This window comes from Temnothorax nylanderi, unplaced genomic scaffold, assembly GCF_030848795.1.
Source record: "Temnothorax nylanderi isolate EJ_2023f unplaced genomic scaffold, tnyl_v1.0 TNYL_tig0013_pilon, whole genome shotgun sequence".
In the NCBI taxonomy this organism is placed as follows: domain Eukaryota; kingdom Metazoa; phylum Arthropoda; class Insecta; order Hymenoptera; family Formicidae; genus Temnothorax; species Temnothorax nylanderi.
This window is the reverse complement of record NW_027249075.1, coordinates 2,159,839-2,182,934: the sequence shown is the minus strand read 5'-3', so window position 1 is coordinate 2,182,934 and position 23,096 is coordinate 2,159,839. Positions and strand designations below refer to the sequence as shown.

The window sequence follows — 23,096 nt, the reverse complement described above, 5'->3', positions numbered from 1 at the left end:
TCGAGAGCAATGCGATTAACTCGAAGGTCGCTCGTGACGCTTGTTACCTGCTAGCGCTTGCGTTATGAATATACAACCGCATACAGTATTTATACAAAATATTGACTCGTGAATAACATTATTTGCTTCTATTTTCAGTTATCTCGAAAACATGAAATATTCCAACAATACTGAACTCATTTCTGTTTTAACTCTCTACTAACGTTAAAAGATGAATAAAAATCAGGTTTCAAGTACTGTACATATAGTATTGTCTTGTTGTCTCCGTTCCTGTGTTGACATAGGGGAGAGTACTATCACAAGAGGGGATGCCAATTTCGTCGGATATGTCTGCGGTCTCGGTCGAAACCTTGAACGCGCTCCTTAGCAGAGACGCAGAGTGCGAAGGCTTTTATGCGTGGCAGGGGGACGCGGGGGACGGAAGTTCGGGGGACGCGGGGGCTGGATACGCGGCTCGTAATGTGAGGGCGTCCTGGAGGCTGAAACCCAGTCTGGGAATGTACTCTGCTTGCCCAGGGACAGCGCGCATTCTCTCGAACACCAGTAGAAGGTAGCCTTCGAGCCGCACACGCCGTTGGTAGGATTCCATCGCGAAGACAATGCCCGCCATCGTGGCTCTCCGATAATTGGATTCTAAGTATAAAGTCGGCCCACAAACGTAAATCGCGAACGCAATCGGGATGATTCCCAGCGGATTTACTCTCGCGATCGTAACTCCTGCTGTATACGTTGCACAATAATTAAACTACGAAAAATTTTGCGGACAAAATTAAAATGTCAAATTTAATTATGCATTCGTGCCACTTTTGGACTTCTCAAAGAATGATTTGCAATCATAATATGACTCTAATTTTAGAACCTATTTATAAAACAAGATAAATGTGTATGTGATATGGCTTGTTTTAAATTTTTACAAATTTATGATTCCGTCTCTTTGAACAACAAAAAGCGTGTTTCTAAGAATATAATTTCATCCGAAATACATTAGATCGAAGTGTGATCCTTCTATATTGCTGTGTGTGTAGAATGATAACACCGATGCTTTCTTTTATTACTCTCGAAACGTTCTTCCGGGTTAACGCACTTTCGTCCTTCGATGATTTATCCCGTCAACCTCCGCCCTTCGACGCCCTCCTCATCGCTCCATCCACGCTCCAGTTTTCCACGTAGCAGAAGGTCGCGACCCTCGCGAAAAACGCACCACGCTTACGCACGAAGTAAGCTCGCCCTGGCACGGGGTTTTTTTCACCCCTCACCGACCCGAAAATTTACGAGCGATATGGCCTTCGACCGTCTTTAAGAGGCACGTGCGTTGCCTCATAGAACCCTCCGCGCAAGTCTCTCCCCCGTCAATTCACCAGGGTCCTTTCAGTAAATCCTTTAAGGGTCGAATTCACGTACCATAGGTCTCATCGCAAGATTTTAGACGTGCTAAAGTCACTTTGATTAAATTTACTTTCGTTAAATTAATTGTGTATATGTGAGCGTCGTGTGTGTGTGTGTATGTGCATGTATGTGCGTGCGTGCACGTACGCAAATAGCTTGTAGCATTTAGAACATCTCCTTTATAAACAACGCGTCTTAAGTATTTAATAATATTGAAAATAATATTGAAAATAACTGGAAAATAAATAACTAATAAACTCTTTTAAAATCTAATAATCGTGAGTCGTAGAAATAACGGCAATTTAAAATTCAAACAATCATACAAAACGTTTTAGTTTTCTCGTGCGATAAATTTCTTCAAGTTGCATTAATATGTTCCTTTAAGTTCAAATTTTACAATTTTGATATGGGAAATAAACAACGTCACCTTATCTCACATTATTCTCAGAATAGAAATATAATATACGATAAAAAAAAAAGCTTAAAACTTCATATAGGAAGCAATGAGTTACACCTTGACCTACGTCCATCCTTGGCCATCATACAAGGCGTGGATTAATATTTGTGCCCGACGACGGTGCGCATAAAGAGTTGACCAGTTCGAGGGGGAGCTAAAGCCTTGAACCAACAATGAGCAAACACTCATTATCAGTCACGAGCAATGTCAAACGACAAGTGAGTTTCTCTCCTCTCACTTTTCGCTGTCTCTCGGGTGGATCGCGAAATTTGTTAAGCTTTTGCAATACGGAAGGTATTGGTAAAAACATTATCGCTCTATACTGTGATACGTAAGTACATTTTTAACACCTGACATTTATTATATGTGATAAATAAATGTTATAAATAATCAGATCATCACGTTAAGACATTAACTGGCAAGATATTCGGTATTAAAAAGGAAATATTACGACAAATGGTTCTATCTCAATTAATGTGTTATGGAAGCTGTTTTAGCAAAGAATTAACAATGCATATTAAAATTGTTAATGTATTCATACAAGTTCTTAAGAAATAATTCAAATTTGAATAATAAGACTGAAGACTAGCTTGACAACAATAATTATGCACAAGGACAGTGATACAGAAGAAATGACTGCGAGGATACACTAACCCATGTCTTATCTATGCCGATCAGATAGAATGTTGAGGTCAATGGAAATAAGATATCGAAACCAGGGTTACGAAAAAAATATGGTAAGTATGTCGAGCAGCACAGATTCAATTGTGGATGGAAAAAAGAATCATTTCGTTAGCGTCAAAGCACAAGAGTCAAAGAAAATGTCACTTTCCTTAAGTACATAAGATACATACTACTATTTATTATATCTTTCAGCAATCTTCAGCTCGGCATAAAAACGGCCGAAATATAATTCATAACGTCGAAACACGTTCGCGAGAGATTTATCTTGCTCACCTACATGATCCCAAAGATTCGGCGATGATGAATGATTTAGGTTCGCGTTATTCACGGACTTGCAGAATTTATTATTCGTGATCGAGCCGTGGAGGAAAGGTAGAAGAAGTCTCGAATTTGACTCTTATTTTGAGGAATAGATGTAAACAAATGTTATTAAGGGAAAAACGCGGAAGTGGCACTCTGAACACTCCCACCATCGATATATCAAAAGAGATACGTACAAAAGTAAAGCCATCATTCCTGAGGATCGGAATGTAACTTGCTGCGTTTCCAGAGATGACTTAATATATGATTATCGATTAATATGGATCAGAAAAGATGATGAAAAAGCAAGGAATGAGGGAAAGATTTGAAAATATATATAAATAAAATAGCGTTATGTCAAATCTGTTTAAGTTGTTATGCATGACATTTCATATCGCGATGTGCCTCGCGTGCGAGAGTCTCAGTTATACTTTCGAATATGAGCTCTTGAAACGACAATTTAATTGCAATATGCTGTGCAGGCGCGCATTTAATGAATGCAACGAATGCGTTTTCACTTTTCCAGTGCTTTCACTCTCGCAAGTGAGCCACTTTTTCCAAACACGCGTATCTCGCGATGCCATGGAGCTACTTACGTAGCTAGAATATATAAACCGATCTTGTAAACTTGCGAAACGTATTGACAAGACATATCCCCCAAAAGAAAATACAGAGACAGATCTATTTAAGTTCTCCAAACTTAACAATGGTATGATACATAACGTTACGCTAATTATTTTCCTCTAGTACTAAAAAAACAACTAATTTTTCAACGGTAAGATCCACAGCGTCTTCAGTCATATCAAGTACTCGTTATCTGTATTAATGATTTCGCGTGGCAGTCGGGTGAAATTTCAATCGAGCGGGAAAAACAACATTGATAAAACGTAATTAACCGTAGAATGAGTTTATCTCAATGACTTTCTTTCCCCTTCTGCAACGGCCATTAACCTTTGTAAATCTTTACATTATTAGAAATAAGAGCTTAACTTTATTGCGATTACTAGATATTAATAACCAATATTAGTGGCACAAATAATCAATATTAGTAAGCGGAATAATTCAGGATGAATTCAACTGGATATAAAACATTTCTTAGGATTGGTTTCAGGATTTTTATTGGTTTAAGGCTATAGGTTAAGAGTTTAATACTCTCATCGAATAATATATATTCTTAAGTCTCTGTAGTACTTCCTCCATTTCTTCCGCTCTGAAACTCATTTCGGTACTGCATTTCTACAGTACGAGTCGATTACTCACAGTCCCGTTAAAACTCGTTGATATCGGCTCTGAAGCGGCCCTGACTAATCCGATTCAATGACCCACTTACCTCAAATCGCGCATTTCCTTTAGGTAAGTCTCACATTTCACGAAATACCCGTAGAACTTTGTGTGCTGTTACGTGCGATATTTTATACGTTTTCGAGGTTCGATGACCTCCGCGAGTCTCGGTTTTGCGTCACCGTCACCACGCGATATTTTCGTTTGCTTAATCGAAAGCTAAGGAACGCGTTTTTCTGCGTGTTGGGTGTTATCTCACGAGGATAAAAAACATAAAAAACATTAGAAAAGCTTAGACTATTTTTTGTGATTGATACGAAGTAAATTTTAATTTGTGTATGACACTTTTCAGTTATCGATATATTCAATATTGAAATATTATAAGTCGCAAGCAATGAAACTTCGATTGAAAGAAGAACGACGTATATGTTTTCAAAAAATCTGCTTTCATTACTGTTATCCGCAGTCATCCTTTCGATTCGAGTCATATCTGACTTCAGGGTCGACGAACGCCGCGGGATTTCCTCTTGTCTTCGCTGCGGTGACGAGGCCGAGGTGACCATACGGTATTTCCTTTCGGTCGGGCAAGAGCGCGGGAGTGAACGCGAGCGCGCGTTTATTGTTAGAGAGGAGGAAGAAGCAGCCGGAGAAGGAGGAAGAAGGAGATGGAGAAGGAGGAACGAGGAAAGAGCAGATGGAGGAGGAGGGTATAACTGTACCATCTTTCCCGAGGCCTGCCAACTCCTTCCTTCAGGGTTCACGAACCTTGTCGACCGAACCAAATTCGAAGGTCATTGCTCCAGTTCCAGCTATACCTCGAGGAATTCCTATAATGTCCTCCGCGATTTCGAAAGTAATCGATTACTCTTTTAATTATCAGCAAAATTCGCAATATTTCAGTAAAATTTTATCTTTCACTTTTTAATAAAGAGTTTTCTTTCTATGTATACGTAAAAATGTATAACTTATGTATAGATATATGCCAATTTTATATAAATTTTTATTTTAATGCAAAGAAGATCGAGAGAGTTCTTGTAACGAGAGAGTTTTTGTTCAGACTATACAAAGAGTGAATACCAATTCATACGAGACTAAAAGTCAATTGCACCAATGGCCTCTATTATTAACCCTAATTAGCGATTTCGTGTATTGTTTTAGATTCGCTTTGACCGTAGCGTACGTGCACGAGAAGGAAATTTAGTTAATTACGGTCAACGTTGATCATCGTTAATGAAACTGGCCCTAAATCTTGTTTATTTAGGTTGCTCAGCCATCCACCGACGTGTCGGCCAACGTTCGACGTAAGCACAGTCCTTGATAGAAATAGTCGTGGCGATGCGATAAAGAGCTAGCCGTAATTCGAGCCGACATTTTGCTGAAACGATAAGGCTGATGTCGAGCGCTTCGCGCTAAGTGGCCCTGAAAGTTCAAGAACGTCGGGGTGAATGACCGCTCTCTTAAATGATTTCACCTACTACGCATCGTCGCTATTCCCTTCGAGGTCAATAGTATAAAAAAAAGTGAGAAGATATAAATTTTGACGGATCCACGAAAAGATAAGTGACAATTAAGTAAATCACACAAAATAAAAGATCGTTACGTGCAGTTTCGTAAGACAAAACTGTGTTCTTTATAAAATATTAACTCTCTTTTGAGCCATTTACACGCAACATCTTTATCATGTGTACATTATGACACGATATAAAATTGTCATATTTATTATCTACATTCTCTTTTACAGTCTACATTCTTACATGATATGATACTTGAGGTTCTAAAAAAAATATGCGATTTAACCGAGATAATGAAACATTAATCAATTTCTACCATTTATTTCTCCCTATTCTTTTTATATTTGTCTTGTGTGAACAAACTATTTATTAATAAAATATCTTTTTATTTAGCTCGTACTGTTGGCCTATCATCACATTACTCCTTGCAATTTCTCCCATCATGAAACATTAATCAAGTATCTCCCATAGTATCTCATTTAGGCATGTTGATGGACAAGATAAAAACTCGTATTATAAGCTACTTGATAGAGAGGGGGGACGAGTTCGCGTTGCTTTTAATTGACGGCTTTCGGTGCCCGGAAACTCGTCATCGGATTACGTCGCACCGGCGACACGGCGGGAAGAACCAAGCTGGTCATTGACCGTGCTCCTTAACTGGTATATTTTCGTCATCTTCCCGAAACGCTCGCCAGTCCCGGGGTCTTTACGTTTCGCCGGTCGAGTAAAGCTACGTATGTACGTACGTATAGCGTGGCGCGAACGCGAGCGAAACCGTGTCGGCCGTTGAACCGACGACTGATACACGTAAACTACGGGAACGTTGCAAGGAGAGAGTTTATCTGGTGGGAGGTGATCATCGGTTTCGTTGCGCGATATCGATCTCGGAACGAGCTCGTTTCTACACGCGCAATACAATCGGACTTGCATATCGCTACTTGAAGAATTTTTATAAATTATTTATACAGAAATTTAAAAGATTTAAAACATATGAGATTTACATATACTATATTTAGATATTCGGATTGGCGTTAAACCGATCAAATTTTCCCTTAAGTATTTGATTTTTTAAACAAAAATATCTATTTTCAAATCCATCAATTTTATCAAATTTATCAGGATATCAATCCGTCAAATCCATCAATTATCTTGTACAAAAATGTCAAAATACTTAATTTATCTCGTTATTTAAGATGTTCCGATTTCTGTATGTTTCTTTTATGTTCTGTAAAATTCCTTATGATCATCTTATTACGGCTTTTATAAGATCAATTCTTCTCTATATATGGAGGGGTAAAAGCCATAGCGGTGTAAGTCAAATTTTCTAAAATATTGACTCACGTGCATAGATGTAATTTATATATTGTATAGATTGCATCTATGCACACGAGTCAATATTTTAAAAACTTCGACTTACACCACTATGGCTTTAACCCCTCCATATACATCTAGGTACATAAAATACATTAATACAATACAGAGCAACAAGATGACTTAGCGTAAGTTCATGGAGTTTCTTGCTTGGAATCGCAACCACAAGCAGTAGGTCGTTGGCCCAAGAATTGTACATGGTTGTTAGGTCTATATACGCTACAGGATAAAAGCATGGAATCAAAATTAAAGAAAGAACAAATAATAGTCAATTAGATCATCTTTATACAACCCGAAAACCTGTAATATGATCGCGACGTTGCAATATTAATTATAGTGCATAGAAATATTAATCTATTATTTATTTCATCTCATCTAATCTTCCATGAAAGCATTCTAGACAGTAAAGTTAAATAACCATTTTTCAATTTTCATATTAATAAATATTATTACTCAAACTCAAATATGTATTTATAATTTACTTATAATTTATAAATTTTCGTTACTTTTTTTTTGTTCGTTCCAAGAAAGAGTACAACGATGGGATGAGCTCGTTGAGACTCGGAAGTAACGAGATACAAATAGAATCCCTCGCGATTGCAGCGGTATAACAACGGGTAGAGGTGACTGCCCCCGCGCGTATTAGGTCACATTTGCGCCCGCTTCAACTGGCGCTAGTTTGCTCGACAATTACACCGCCTTCACAGGACCGCGGAATCATTGACCTCTTGCTATAGTAAACCATCAAACCAGTATCTACGCGCCATTTAACCCTGCACTCCAAATGGAGAACTCACATGCGCCAAAAGGAGAATAAACAACTATTTTGTGACAAATATTTTGCAAAGTGTTCGCAAATATATTTATATATGAAAATTATTAATCGAAAATTTTCGCCCTATCAGTATTTGCGAAAATATTGACAATTATGTGGTTTTAATTAAGACGTTCAGAGCAATGAACCTAATCAATAATTTTTCTAACAAAAAAACCAACTTTATAAGCTTTCACTTCCCCATCCATCACATTTGCTTTCTTATTTTCCTTTCACATTTACTTTTCATAGATTGTATCGTCTGTTTTGAAAGAAGCATCACTGTAATGCTATTAGTTTATCTTAACATTTTTCAAGTTACATATGAAGAGAATCTCTGTAATTGAGGGATGTATAAAATTGATAAAACTTTATCTTGATGAATAATAGCGGCTTTGATATTCCTGTCCGAAATATCACGATAGATACTAATAAAAGCGAAACATCAAGACATCTATAAGAAATTAATCAAATAAATTCGCAGGGATATGTTTCCGAAATTTTCTTTTATGCTAGGAATTTTTCATAATAACAAAAGTTTCGAATAAAAATATTTACTAATAAAAATGCTATGACCAGCACTATGCTAGCATTTTGAAGCTTCACTCTCACTTATCTTGACTTGCAACAAAATCTAATTATAAGTAAGATATGCAAATTGTAAGTTGTAAAAGCAGTTGCGTTCGTATTTTTTAATAATCTCAAACGTGTAAGTTCGTTTTGCTATATGCGCTCGAATATATTATATGGTTCAGTAAACGCGCGAGCGTGGAGATTGACTGTGACATAATTTGAAAGCATCACGTGATACTGTCGGGACCCATTTGTCGATTGAACCACAACGAACATGCATAATTATACGGTCTGTCGTTCGAAAACGAGTTGACGGTTCGTTCACCACCATCTCAGTACAATCAATCCGTCTTTTTCCTCTCCCCCTCCTCTCTCGTACGTTTTTTATATCGCAAAGGCAAAAACTTTTCATCGCTCTAAAATCATAACATCGATGAAATGTCCCGCGAGGAAAAGCTATCTAATTCAACAATGTTAAATTTTCAAGAAGTCTGTTACATTTACCTATGTAACTGTGACTATCTTCCTATATTTTATACAATCTCATGCTCGACCTCGCGCATGAACGAGAAGGAAATTGGGCGCTCGTACTTCTGGCACTCTTTCGCCTCGACTCGACGTCCGCGCCAATGCCTGACCAGTGAAGCGCACTTGCGCTGAATAGTGACGAGGCCGTTGACACTTGTCTACGTACGTATATGTGTGCGTGCAGAAATAGCGTCGATGCTTCGGTGCACTTACCAGTTCCTACCGCTATTCGATAGATACTGGCTTCACTCGGAGGTAGCCTATGATTTTAAGTCCTTATAACTCTATGTTTTAACATTTTGGAAGATTATTATGCGTAAAAAAAATATGCGTGACTTTAGACGTATCTCAATCATTGTCTTTTTTGTTAGATGAAGTACATCTTGTGTGTGTAATCCCGAAGAACTCCGGGCAGTTTTAGAGAACAATAAAATTGCACCATGACCTCCCGAAGCAATAAACGCCTCGAAATGCGTTGTCAATTACGTAATATCGTTTTCATTTTACGGCGGAGCATCGTCCTTGGATAATACTCACGAGCGATTAATGCGATCTACGTAGAAGTACGTATAATCGAATTTTTAACTAACGTATGTGTAAACGATGATCGCGATTCGATTACCGAAAACCGATTTATTCAGCCGATTAAATCTTGATCATGAACGATAATGACGCATAATTTTAATCATTAGCGAGTGACCCGCCTATAGAGATCGAACAGTTGTGATGTTAAATCGTTTCCTGCTCTCAAGGACTTCGCGAGTAGATATCAACTGCTGCGTGTTTATCGTAAACGTTCGAGCGTCGCAGCGACCGATGCTTTATCGCGAATGGAAGCGCAGGGAAGAGTGTTATGCCGCGAATAACGGATGTATAAAGACACATGATATGCGCGATCACCTGTCGTCGGCACTATCGCGACGAGGGTGTCGCAATTACCAAACTAAGGTCCCAGCTACGACGATACCCAGGTCTCGCCGCCCGGCATATCCAATTTCCTGTTATTCCATGACGGGGCGTCCATCCCCCTGACACCGCATGACACTGACGATCCTGATACCATCCGATCGTGCACGCATACATACGCTATCGTTTGATATTTTTAGCCTTATCGATCGGAGCCTACGCCGGGAGTGTATATGGTAACGAATCGATCGGCTGAAATCTTTTCAAACCTATAAGAAGCAGAAATTTTTCCCCTCCCCTCACCCTCGTAGCGATTATCAGAACGTGTCACAAACATGAGCTGATCAGGACAATTAAGCTTGATTTGATACAAATGTCACAAAAGTAAAGAGATTTATAAAATATTTCGTTGCAGCGTGTAGGTATTTCTTGCGTCCTTGCTGACTGTTGCAACAGGTTAGTACGCTGTGAAGTCCTTTACAGTTACTCGTCGTGGCTACAGTTCGTTGCATCGTAACGGAACTCCAGTTCTTCCGCAAAAGATCAGTATCCGATCGTAATAATTGCGTAATTGCGCAATTGCGAGGTAGCAAGAAAGCAGCGCTTTGCAAAAAAGAGTAGAAATCTTTGTTTTTCACACTCGTTATCAGCCACGAAGCTGCCAAGATTTTAAAAAAACAATGAAGAAAAAAGATTTGCATGAAGCTTTCATTTTACGTGAAGATGCTAGTGCAGAAATATCTAATTACTTTATGACAATTGCAATACTACACACGCACAATATTATGTACTATATGTCTCTAATTATTCTAATAGTTACGTCATTGATAATTGTCAGAAATAAAGAATATAAAATAGTTCGTTCAGTCAGTGCAAAAAATTTTTTTATATTTCTAAAAATTTCTTTCTACTTAAAGATTACACTTTGATAAGACTTTGACTGCCATGTCACCCATATCTGGGTGACGCGCAAATTTCCGTAAAGACCCCGTCATCCATTTGTGAGTGACGGTCTTATTTACCCGATTAAAGAATAATTTTATTAAATATTTAAGACATTAAAAAATACAATAAAATATTAAAATAGGTAATATATAAATTTATTAAGTTCAATGTCGAAATAAGTTTGGAATCACTCAAAGTTAAGAATCATTTTAAGAGTTTTTAAATTAATTTTAATCTCGCTTTTAAAATAATTTAATCGCTCAATGCCGGTTTACGGTAGGAACTGCGCAGATTGAGTCGCGAGGCACAAGTGGATTATCATGTCAAAAACAGGCGGCCAAGCGCTTCGAGGTGAGGCACCTCGAAAAGCCCTTCGAGGGACGAGTCATTCGTGAAAGCGCGCCGGAAGTCACGCCACATAAACCAGTTGGGCGCGTCAAGGCCTCCGAAATATTCACTTTAAATAGCTCTAATTATCATTTCGATAGGATAAACGGCCGTGCGTACACGAGCCGAGATTGTGCTTTTAATAATTAAGCGCATATCACGTAATTTTCAACGAATATCTCCGAACAGTGAATAGAGTCACTCTTTAGCAACAGATACGTAGCTGAGACACGTGCTCGAACGAAAAAAATACGTGCGATTGTTTGTCATCGACGTCAATGCCTATAAAAAACACACTTACGGCAGATTCATCTTTATGAGCTTGACGATGATTAAGAGGGTGGGTGGAACGGCGGAGGGGTAAAGAGGTAGAGGGGGTGAAGGGAACGAGACGCGAAAGCTGACCTTGCGCATGTGTTTCCAACACGATCCGGCTAATAATAATATAGCGAAACGTATTCACGTTCGGAAACGCTAAGTTGTGCGTGTCGGAATTCCCTTTTAGCCCTCTTTGTTCTTCCTCATCCAACTTGCCTCTTGCGTTGGACTTGGTACGTTTACTCTATTTCCTAACTCTTTGAAATTTTACGTTGAAGTAACAAATGAATAATGACATTCACGTACACGATAAGATAAAAGAATAAAATAAGAATATATTTTTATCGATTTAAGTTCTAGCGTACCGATCGATGGCACTCTAATCCGTACCAGCTATAATGATCTAAACATGCTTGTGCGTTGTATATCAAAATAGATAATGTCATCTTAATTAAACATCGCGCGACCGCAGGCTCCTTTTCTTTCGCGCGTCCTCGTTCGTTATCCGCGGTCTCTTCTGCCTCGTCAGCTTCTACGTCGTCGCACACGTGCCGCTGCGTTAAGTATTTCGCTAGCCAAGGTCAGCGATAGCAACTTCGCTTCCTAGAATCAGAGGGGTATCACTGATAACCAATGGCGCTCGCTCGAGATGACGAACTCGTGGCGCGAGGTACTCGGATTATCTTCCTTCGCGGGAAAACAGTCCCTGTTTAGATCTGGACCGATTAGTAGCTTTTACATATGAAGTCAATAATATTTGCAACGGAAATGTGACGGCGCGGTGCGGCGCGGCGGCGACAGATTAGAAATTTCTTCCTTTCAATTATCACATCGAATGTGAATTTAACGATTTTAAATTAACGACGATTTAAATAAGTATAACAAAATGCTATAGTTGCAAACAATAGAGCTTTCTCCGAACGAGTTTTCCCAGATTAACCATTTATATTTTATATACATTATCACGTGGCAGCTCGTACTCTCGTACTTTTGCGATATCGGGCGCATTATTATTCACAAATATAAAAGGAAGGCTGACGCACGGTCTCGGGAGCTGCACTAATCGTTTGCAGTCGGCCCGATGCGACCGCAACCTCGACGCCGTCCGATAACGAGGAAAGATTATGCTCAAGGACAAGGTCGCGTCGCGTCGCTCTGCTCCGCTCCTTGCCTCGCCACGTCTCGCCGCGTTCGCTCCGGCTCTGCCTCCGAAACGACACGAGACATTGCGACAAATCCGCGAGGCGGAGATATATACGCGTGCACGTAGCAACATGCTGCGCACATGCGTGACGATACAACATTGATGTGTGCGCCGTCGTCCTTGTGACGCCGTCGTCGCCGCCGCTGCCGCTGCCGCCGCCACCGCCGCCGCCACCACCTCCACCACCTCCGTGAGATTGTCAACAAGAACAAACTGTCAACCAGAATTCCGAAGTACGTCAGCGCTCACAGCCTTTTAGATGTGCCAAAATCCTCCTATGATTACCTCTTAAACGTCGATCGAAAAGGTCGACGAAAAGGAGAGTCGGTTTCCAAAAAAGTACAGATCGTAGGCGTGCCAAAATTTCGTCGAGGTTTTTGTATAAATTTAATATCTTATTTAAATCGCATACTTAAAGTATCGGTCTGATGTTGCAGAAAGCGAGTACGCTTTTGCCCGAAAATAGAGGCGATCTCTATTAGGCTATCTCGCCGTCCAGCTTGCCTCGCAATTTGCTTCCTACTTGATATGTCTCTAATTTTAAGCGACTATGTATGCTCACACACGACAGCTAACTTGCGGGGAGTAACCTTATACCGGCTATACGTAAAACTAATGTAAACTAGCCGCAACACGTAACCATGCCTCCCTCGCAACAGTGAGTCGAACTCCCCGAAAACTAAAACTGTCGCAAGGACGTAGACCAAAGGCGCTGGGCTGTTTTAAAGTGTACGTCGTATTCGGCCGCTCGGCCTTCGACGTGATTTCTGGTCAAAAAGATCGAACATCGGCCGGCTATCTATACATAATGCTGACATAATATCTGTACACGATTCGCTATATGGCGCGCAGACGAAAGTTAAATAAAATTCGACGATTTCGAGGAAACGAGTTTTGAGTTACGGGAGATAGCAGAATGAGATAGAGAATGAGACGGAATAGAACAGAAAATTCAACTTAAAGCCTGGAACAAGACCTTCAAAATTCATAAAAGAAATAAAGTAGCGAATAGGAAGCTAAAAAACTGTAAGTGATACAATAGGTACTGATATCAGAAGGATATCAGGAACAATTGAGGATGAAAATTCGGTTTCATTATTATCGCAACCTTGTTTGACAAAGTTTCGTCGCAAACAGCATTATGCAAGCACTGTACAAAGTTTATTTAAGAACTCGTATCGGTCTTCCGCTATCTGTTCTCTCTCATTCCTATTATACTTTTTGAAATTACTTGATAATGTCTATGGAAGACAATTATATTGTTTAAATATTTCGCAATTTTAGTTCTGTTACAATATATGGTAAGCATTTTATATAATCAGTGAAAAAAAAATTAATTAAAAATTAGTTCCACAGTTTTGTTATATTTGTTACATAAAGCACTGTGCTCTTGTATAACCTTCTTTCATAACCGTATTTGTTAAACTACCAGAAGATAACGTGATGCAATCGACGCTGTACACTTGAATCTTTCAGAAAAAAATTAGTTTAGAAATCATTAAATGTGTGATATAAAACAGAGATATAAAAAGAAACTAACTTGCTGGATCAAAATTAAGGATCTTCAGTATTTAGTCGCTAATATTACAGAAGTGTCAATCGCACGCGTCGCTCGAGATGAAGACCACTCGAATCTGTACTTGAACTCATCTCGCTGAGTCACTCAGCGCATTATCATCGGTCTTGATAACGATGAACACACGACAAGATAACCTTCCTCGTGTTAGCGAAACGCAATCAGACGAATATATTCCAACTTCTGCTCGGCTAGGCATTCGTTCAGAGGCGCGCAATGAGTTCGATGTAATTTAGTAGTATATATCGACCACTAATAACCACTAATAAGTTTTACATAATTGCTGTGACATTAGGTATCGCGCAGAAGATTCTTTTGTTAAAAGAGATAACTTGTGATAGCAAATATAAACTTTGTTGTAAACGAAAAATATATTAGAAATATTAAAGAATATGAAAAACAATGTTTAGTAATACACAACACACTAGGAGGGGGAGGAAGGATAAGATCTCCTACCGAGGATAAGATCAGACTTTGTATGGAGTATCTATGTGAGGCATTAATACGTAGATTCTGCATCAACAAAACGTTACAGATGAATTTATAATACAATCGTAGACTAAAGATTACATATTTTTCAATAACAGAGCGATGTGTACATATCTACCAGCATAAAATCAACAGGATTTTCCACTGTCTTTATCGGAAAAACATTAGTCGTGGAAAAAAAATTAGTTTTTCCGCATTAGTCACTCGTGCAAATTCGTTTGGCGTGGCGCTTCAACTCATCGTTATTTATTGTCACGTGTATGTATATCGTACGTGTGCACACACGCTCTACTCGCGCCTCCTCTCCTCTCCTTTCCTCGTGCTTGTTATAGGAAGGTTCCACCGGAGCCCGACGAGTGTCGGTGGCACGTAGTGCTGTTCGATGCGCGACGTCGTACAAGGACAAGGCCACATGGTCACGGGCGGCCGGAGCGGACACGTTGTATAGATATATATCGACTACTAGTCGTGACCCCCTCCTCCTACCATCCATCGTCATCATCGCTCTGCCTCTTACCACCACCACCACCACCACAATCACCACCACTACCATCGAAGGCATTCCTATATTACGACTAAATATGAACGATACATCGCCAATCCGTCAATGTGTGCGACCACGCGCACGTCGTTTGACCCTACGTCGCGGTCTCGTGGATTTTCAGGGTCACGCAACACGGTAGCGTAACAAAGGATGAGATGTGTTGCCAATCCTTTAGTCGTTATTAATACTAAACGAGGATAGCGCGATAGACCCTGCCGCGAGACCCTCAGAATTTTTCAGGTGATTCTTCCATTAGCGTAAGTCATTACGTACGTTTATAAGGCTAAGTCGATTGAGTAAAGCAATAACACTGACCTAAATCTTGCAATTTCTAAAAATATTGCATTTTAATATAGTTTTAACTCTAATTTTTCGTTTCAAATCTAGTTCGTTCAAGATTTACGTGTATAAATGTTTCTTTGGCATACTTTAAACGCAAACGAAATTACGTAATGCGTAATATATGTATTTTATGAAAAGCGATCTGGTTACAAGATATTGAAAAATTATCTGCGAACAGATTTCAGATTTACATGACATATAGTAGAAGGCCACACGCTATATTATAGTGCCAACAGAAATTACGAGAAATTAGACTAAAATATTTCGGTATACGAGGAGTTCACAACGAATTGAACAGAGACAAATATACACATTATTGACTTATTGCCAAGCGCGAGGTACACAAAATTGTATACATTGTTTTAGAAACGTTTCTACGTCGCGTTTCTACGATGTGCTAGCTCATTCAAATTTAAAATATCAGCTTAGCGCTGCCATGCAGAAATAACAAGGTGAAAAATACATTACGTAATGTTTTTGGATTGTTTCTATATTATATCTCTGTCGTACGTTTGTTGACGTAACACATGGAAGCATATTCAATATTGATGTGAAGCGTAAGTTTTTAATTATTTGTCAGTTCAGTAAAACCGGAAACTCATATCAGCGATACGAAGTCGAGTTTGGGTTGGAATAGACCCGGAAACGGCCGATAAAAGACAGGGCACGCATGTTTTTATCCTTGACTCGTCTTATCGCAAGGCCAGCTTTCGGAAACACGCCTAGTGGAAGAGGTCAATGTGTCGCAACATTTCGTCATACGGGGGATTATGATATATTTACAAGATTACTGTCCCAATCGGAAAAAACCGCATGATGCAAGCTATATTCCAAAATATTTTTGTAAGTGTAATTATATAAGAGAAGTTTTATACGATTGACTAAAAATGTCAAATTTATTGATTAAATTAAAAATGTATTGACACTTGAAACTATAAACAGAAAAAGCTATCAGATTCTCGATGTCGAACGAATAAAAAATAATAAACTGTACCCTCGCAAACGTCGCGAAATGCACTTCTTCCGATCCCTTTTTATTGAATCTATATCTTACTTGCTAATTATGTAAAACGTTTACTAAACGCAGGTTTTTGCAGTTCTGGCGCAACCCCGCGCGGGAAATTGCAATCTCACCTCGGCTGGCAATGCCAGCCAACGACCTTGGCCTTGCCCGAATAAGACGCGGCCTTGGCGGCCGATCGATGCGACTATCAGCCGGTGCAAGTGCAGCGAGAGGGGAACTGGATCTGAACTGGTTCTCACGTATTCCCGGTTTAGATCACGTCGCGTGCATCAATTACGACGATCAGTCCGGTTCAGTCGCGCTTGAAAACTGTGTCACGCGTCATTGTCGTCTTTTGAGCTTTGATCCTTGGATTCCTCACGTAAATCGCGCGCGCAATAACTTCACTTATAATCGCGCTTGTAGCATATTGCGCAGCTTGGCGACGCTACGATATTCCCGCGCAGCGAACTCCGTTTCAATCACCAGACGGAAAATCCTTTAAATTCAAGATGTTTACATACTTCTTGGAGTTCTTGGTTTACATTACTCCTTATCGATGATACGATAATAAAAAAACACAAACATATTATCGATGATATGTGATAATGCAGATACAAATTACATATAATTACAGTGTCGGAAAGTGAGGGACAGGATTGTTTCAAAGACGGCTTTTAATGTCGATCTTCTAATCCGAAATCTTCAATACGTCACGGCGATAAGCTAGTATGATATTATATAGAACTTGGCATTTCGTTTGTGATTTAAACCGCTGCTTCGACGGAAATGTGAGAAAAGTGCGGGAATCGGTATATGATCTCGAAAAGATCCACACCGACGGGCATGCGCACCCTCGACCTTGGCACGAGGAAATAACGTCTCTCCGCGGCGCTGTCGAAAGATTGCATAATGTTACGCGAGACGCGAGACACGACGGCATAATTCCGTTTTCCCTCTCTTTTCTTTTTCTTCCGCATTCGCACTCGTTGCGCATCTTTTGCGCAGACAAGGATCGTCTACGCGCCGCCTGTCAAACACGCGCACCAATTTTTCTTTTCAGTCCGACAGAAGCGAATAATCTCGTTGCGATGAATTAAAGAAGCATACCATCTTTTGTCGCCGCGGAAATATCGATTTCGAGGAATGAAGGAATGAATTTCAGTTTTTGTCAATTCGTATTGTTTCTTGGGTAGTTAATGATTTTGTGGCAATATGTAAGGAAATGTGTGCAATGTAAGATCTCTTTTCTTCTCTTTCTCCCTCTCTTTCCTATTGCCATAAATAAAAATATATATTTATGTAGAATATATTATAGAATATAGAGAATAAATATTTAGAAAAAATTTGCTTCAACATTATTTGTGTTATATAAAAAAAATTGTAAGACATCGTTTCTGTCATTGCTATTAATTTCCGGCATCTGTCAGACCAATTTCAATTTATCTTCGGTGATATCGTCGACACGCGTCGTACCTCGCGTGATACAACAACACGCATTATTAGGAACACGCGTTAATTACTTCCGGCCTGACGATTCGATCACGGACATTCGTTATAAATGCGACCTTAGATGAGGCCTTGGTTGCTCCGCGCTAAATTTCAAGCTCGCCGCTTTAATCAGCTGGACTTTGCCACGCGCGTTATGCTTAACTACATAAGAAATACTACACATGCACGTTGTAAATTATGAGGCAAATTCGACAAGTTATTAAAAATTTGGATTCAATTCAAAATAAATTATGAAATAACTAGTATCGTAATTGTTGCACCACGATTTAAGGATTGTCAATCTGTTTCCAATAGCACCGGCGCGATCCAGCCGAGTCTAGTGAGATATCATCGGTTTGTTTGTCGAACGACCTCGCTCGTACATTCGCGGTCACTTGACGTCAGTTGATGCAAATCGAGTGCCGACTTATCGATTCCATCTCACGTCATCGCACGATAGATCACCGGACAATGCAATTTACTGCAAATAGGTGTTACCGTAAAAGACCATTATACTATTGAGAATCACTTTGCTGGAACGTAATCATCTGTAATGTACAATCAGTACTAAGCTACTTGTTACATCGTAAAGCACGATAATAAAGATAGATTTATAAATATTGTCGACTGATAAAAATAATTTTGTTTGTGGGTTGTTAAAATAAATTGTAAAAAGATGCTAGTGCCGATAGTTCATGGCTATATTTTGCAAATTAATCAATTTTAAATTTTGCATTGCTCTAAATGTGCTAGAAATTCTCATCTTGGCTCATAGCTTTTATGATTTCTAATGTAATTAAGAATAATAATGTCATGTCGGACGAGACATAAAGCCGAATGCCTACAGAGAATTTATTCTTGGCAAAAGTGCCACTGTGTCGTATCTTTTCACAGCAGCCTACATTAGATCCTAACTTAAGACTAGTTCACCGCACGTTAAAATGCTAAATTCGATCTAGTTCACGAACGGAGGGACTTTTCTATATGCACACACAACACACACACACACACACACACAAAACACACAAACAAGGTTTCTCTACGCAAGTTCGAACTCATAACAAATGGGTTATCGCTTGAGGTCACAATGACAGTAATGTCTGTGGTTGAAGAGTCAAGGATTCGAAACCTTGCAAAAGTTTGCTCCAACTATTACATCTATATCGCAACTGTAGCGACGTCGCATGATTGGCATAATATGGATGCAGGAATATAACGCAAATAAGGACCTTGCTAAAATAAGAATCTTCTAACTGACAAATATTAAGTCAAAATTTATAAAATTTTATGAAGTATAGTTTATGCTTAAAAAAATGTTCATAATGTTAATTATTGTTTATCAACAATTAAATTAGGCGAAAATTTAACGGAATGTACAACGATTTTAAACGAGTATAAAAATGTATGTTTGTTTTGAGTTATACATCTACAAGTCTATAATATTTTACATTTATGATTTCGGTTAGATGGCCAAATTTGTCGTTTGGGACATTTCGGGACACGAAGGGACAAGCCGACATTATTCTCACTAAAACTTTGCATCCTTGACACACAAAAGCTATATAGCGACGTAACCCGGGTAAAGAGGCCGTTCCGTTTGCGACTCAAATAGGCTGGAGCAACAATGCCGACGCATAAGACGAACTCAATAGTTTATGATAGTCGCGAGACCACTCCTTCAAAATTTAACATGTCTCTTGAAACACGTCTTATAAAGAAATAGGAGACAAAGTAAACATAATTTGTATTTTGAAAAATGTTTTCTCATTAACGGGACAACTGTTAACCGTAAAAAAGTGCTAGTTTGCCTCGAGGATGATTTATTTGTCAGAAAAGCGTTTTTAAACGTCTAGCATAAAATCTTCTTCGAAAGCAGACTCTGGGGCGTCTCGTGGATAGAGCAGCGTGGTATTCTAAAAATTCTGAAACTTGTTACACATACATACACACACATTTTCAGGGTCATCACGTCTTGGCCCCTTCACTTCCGTCGATGACTAACTGTCTGGATGGTTCCTGATCCATCCAGTTATAATTTAAATTGCCGAAAAGGAATCAAGATAAAATATCGTAAATGTAACGAGACCGAAAAAAATGTATCATTATAAGAGAAGCTTTTCTTATATTGTCAGATCTTTTTTAATAATAATAATCACCATAGAATCTAATCACCTACAAAGTAGATTATACCCGAAGAACACATTGCAGCAACAAATAACAATAATAACAAACTTTGTTTTTGCACATTATGTGAATAAGCTCGCTTTGGAAGGGTAATATAGAGTTCGAGGGATCAAGGTTGCACCGCAAACAAGCGCTTGACTTTTAGCCACGTGTTTACAATTGCCGTTCAGGTACTCGTAGCTTATCAGACGTTTTAGTATACAACGAAATTAACATTTCAATCAACGCGCTATGCGCATGGAATAGTATGACTATAAATGACGTACGGTAGACTGACCCAACTTGCAACTATATCTTTTGTATTTTATTTTCTCTACCTTTTCATGTAAAATAGAAGATAGAATAGAATTTGCCAGGGGACTATGTGCGTTTTCTCTTAATTTTCGTTAAAAGTTTCTATGTGTTGTACTTTTTGAAAAATAATTTGAAAAATTTGAGCTGTTTAAGCGTTTTGCGCATATATGACCATTAGGATAATTAAACTGGCAAAAACAAAACGAAAATCGGCAAAGTTTCGTTCTTGTGGAAACGAGAGATTGCGTTATCGCATTATTCAGCCAATTAAATTCGATCGTTCGACATTTGTTGCGCCAATAATTTAGAGAACCAAGGCGGATCCAAGGCCGCGTGACGCGTTTGTTTAAACGAACAATACGACTCGCATTGATTTCCGACGGCGATTCTTCAAGGCTAACCGCAAGAATGTGCTAATATCATGTATGTGCCTTCAAGAAATGAGAACTCGTTTCCTCCACGGTAAATGTAAACTACTCTTTCTTAATCTATTGCATAATTACAAGTATCAATTTTCAGCCGATTTCATTGATTCAATTCCGTATTCTCAGATCCGGTTTTAATCTCTTCGATCGAGTGCAGGTGACCTCGGAGATCCTTGTACCTTCGTGTCCTCGGATTCTAGGATCTTTGGCCGTTAAACGTTAGCCGTTCCAGTATATCGGGACGGAGACGTTTCTTGGTCCGACTCGACCGCTATTTTTAGACGTCATTGACATTTGCACGTAGACATGTTCGACCGCCCGTGTACGCACCGCGTGACGGGATCAAGCTCATCGCGAATTGTCTTGATCTGTCTTGATCGCAGTGATTCATCGCAAAAGCAAAAAAATGTGTAAGATAGCTCCAGAAATATTTTAAACTTTTTAAATCGAGAGATAAGGTAATTGTAGGTTTCATTAAGGACTCTTTAACTAAAAAGTGTGTTCAGTCCAAAGGTAAACGTTCAAACCGGGTCTTTTCTTCAATCGATCCCATCACTATTCCCAGCGCCCTCTCAGTCGTGTACATTTTCGCTGGTCCTCGCCCACGCGTACCCTTCAGAGTACGCTTCTACGGTCGATCGGGCCATAATAATAAGGCGAGGAGTATAAACGTTGGCTTTCTCATTGTTCGAGCTTTGGGTGCGCGGGTGTTTTCGCGATATTTTTGGTATCCCCTGTGATGGGGACGGCCGAAAGAGGTGAAAAAAAACGCGGACGCATCATGTTTTGCGAACACGATATTGTCTCGTTTAGACTCGGGCATTCGGCGCGCAATTTTCCAAAAAGTATGGACAGCTAACGGCTGGCAAGTTTACGATCACCATTCTTGGCAACAGCCACGACCTAATCTTTGCTTTGCAAAAAACGAATACGAAGAATCTAGGATTCTTAAACACGCTTTATGAAGATATTATTTTTTTTTACGCAAATAAAAATTTATAATAATTCCAATCTATGTAGCAAAAATAAACGATGTAGCATATGTTATTTTTGTATAATTATAAATTATACAAATTATTAATTATATATCTTTATATACTTTATACACTTTAGGTATATGTATAGATACTTATTTATTAACATTACACAAACATTATAATTAAATATTCTAATTTCGTTAATGACCTTTATATATATTTAATGATATCTTGGTAACTATAAATTTTTATCTAGGTGATCATAATCAGAGAATTAAATTATTAATCCGCTTACACTCTTAAAAACTTTCAATAAATTCGTTGTTGATTTAGATTCATAGTATAACACGCGATAGCCAGAAAGAAAGTTTCGCCAATTGACCACCAGCTGTTGCAACTGTTGTTGCAAAACTGCGTTGTGGACAATATATAGTAGCACACAGAGGGGGAAAGACGGAGTATAATCTATTTTACTTTCACCGAGCCTCCGCGATAACGTGTATTTCCGACAGTGAGAGAGTTGTCTGTATCGCCAGTACAATTTTACACCTCGGAGAACCAAACTTCTTCCCTTCTTTTTTTAGAATAAATTTAAATCCTATCATTTTTACTTCTTAATATCTTACATTTGATATTTTTATATCTAATAACCATTTTTTAAATACTGTTTAACTAAATTTTATTTAAAACTAAATAAAAATATCATTATAACAATAAAAAAAATAATTGTACTATCTATTCCAATCATCACACACATATTACGAATTTTGCTTGAATTTTGTATCGCTTTACTTAAAACTTTCATTATTAAAATGAATCGGTATGAATTGAATCAATCACTAAATTCAAAGGAACTGAAACGTATAACATCATCGATAAAAGGTACTCTTTATCAGCCTCTGATTTATTGCCACTTGCGCCTCGTCAATTTCTCCGAACGTGTTCTATTGGATCGGTGACAGATTCCGAATCTAAAGCGAGAGAATCTTGAACAACAGCGCGTGGAACCCTAATCGATCGGCGCCCTTGACACGTGCTCTGGTTACCCGTGGCAAGTCAATGCCAGAATAATTACAAGCGGGAATATACAGTGGCGAAATGGCTTG

The 23,096-nt window shown here is 38.8% G+C and overlaps 1 long non-coding RNA gene across 1 annotated transcript; it reads left to right on the top strand.

The window, feature by feature from the left end:
* Positions 1–13,992: 13,992 nt before the first annotated feature.
* LOC139768066 (uncharacterized) lies at positions 13,993–17,970 on the top strand. Its single transcript, XR_011717272.1, has 5 exons — positions 13,993–14,732; positions 14,829–15,531; positions 15,795–16,068; positions 16,197–16,459; positions 16,714–17,970. It is a non-coding gene; the product is annotated as an uncharacterized lncRNA (long non-coding RNA).
* Positions 17,971–23,096: the final 5,126 nt, after the last annotated feature.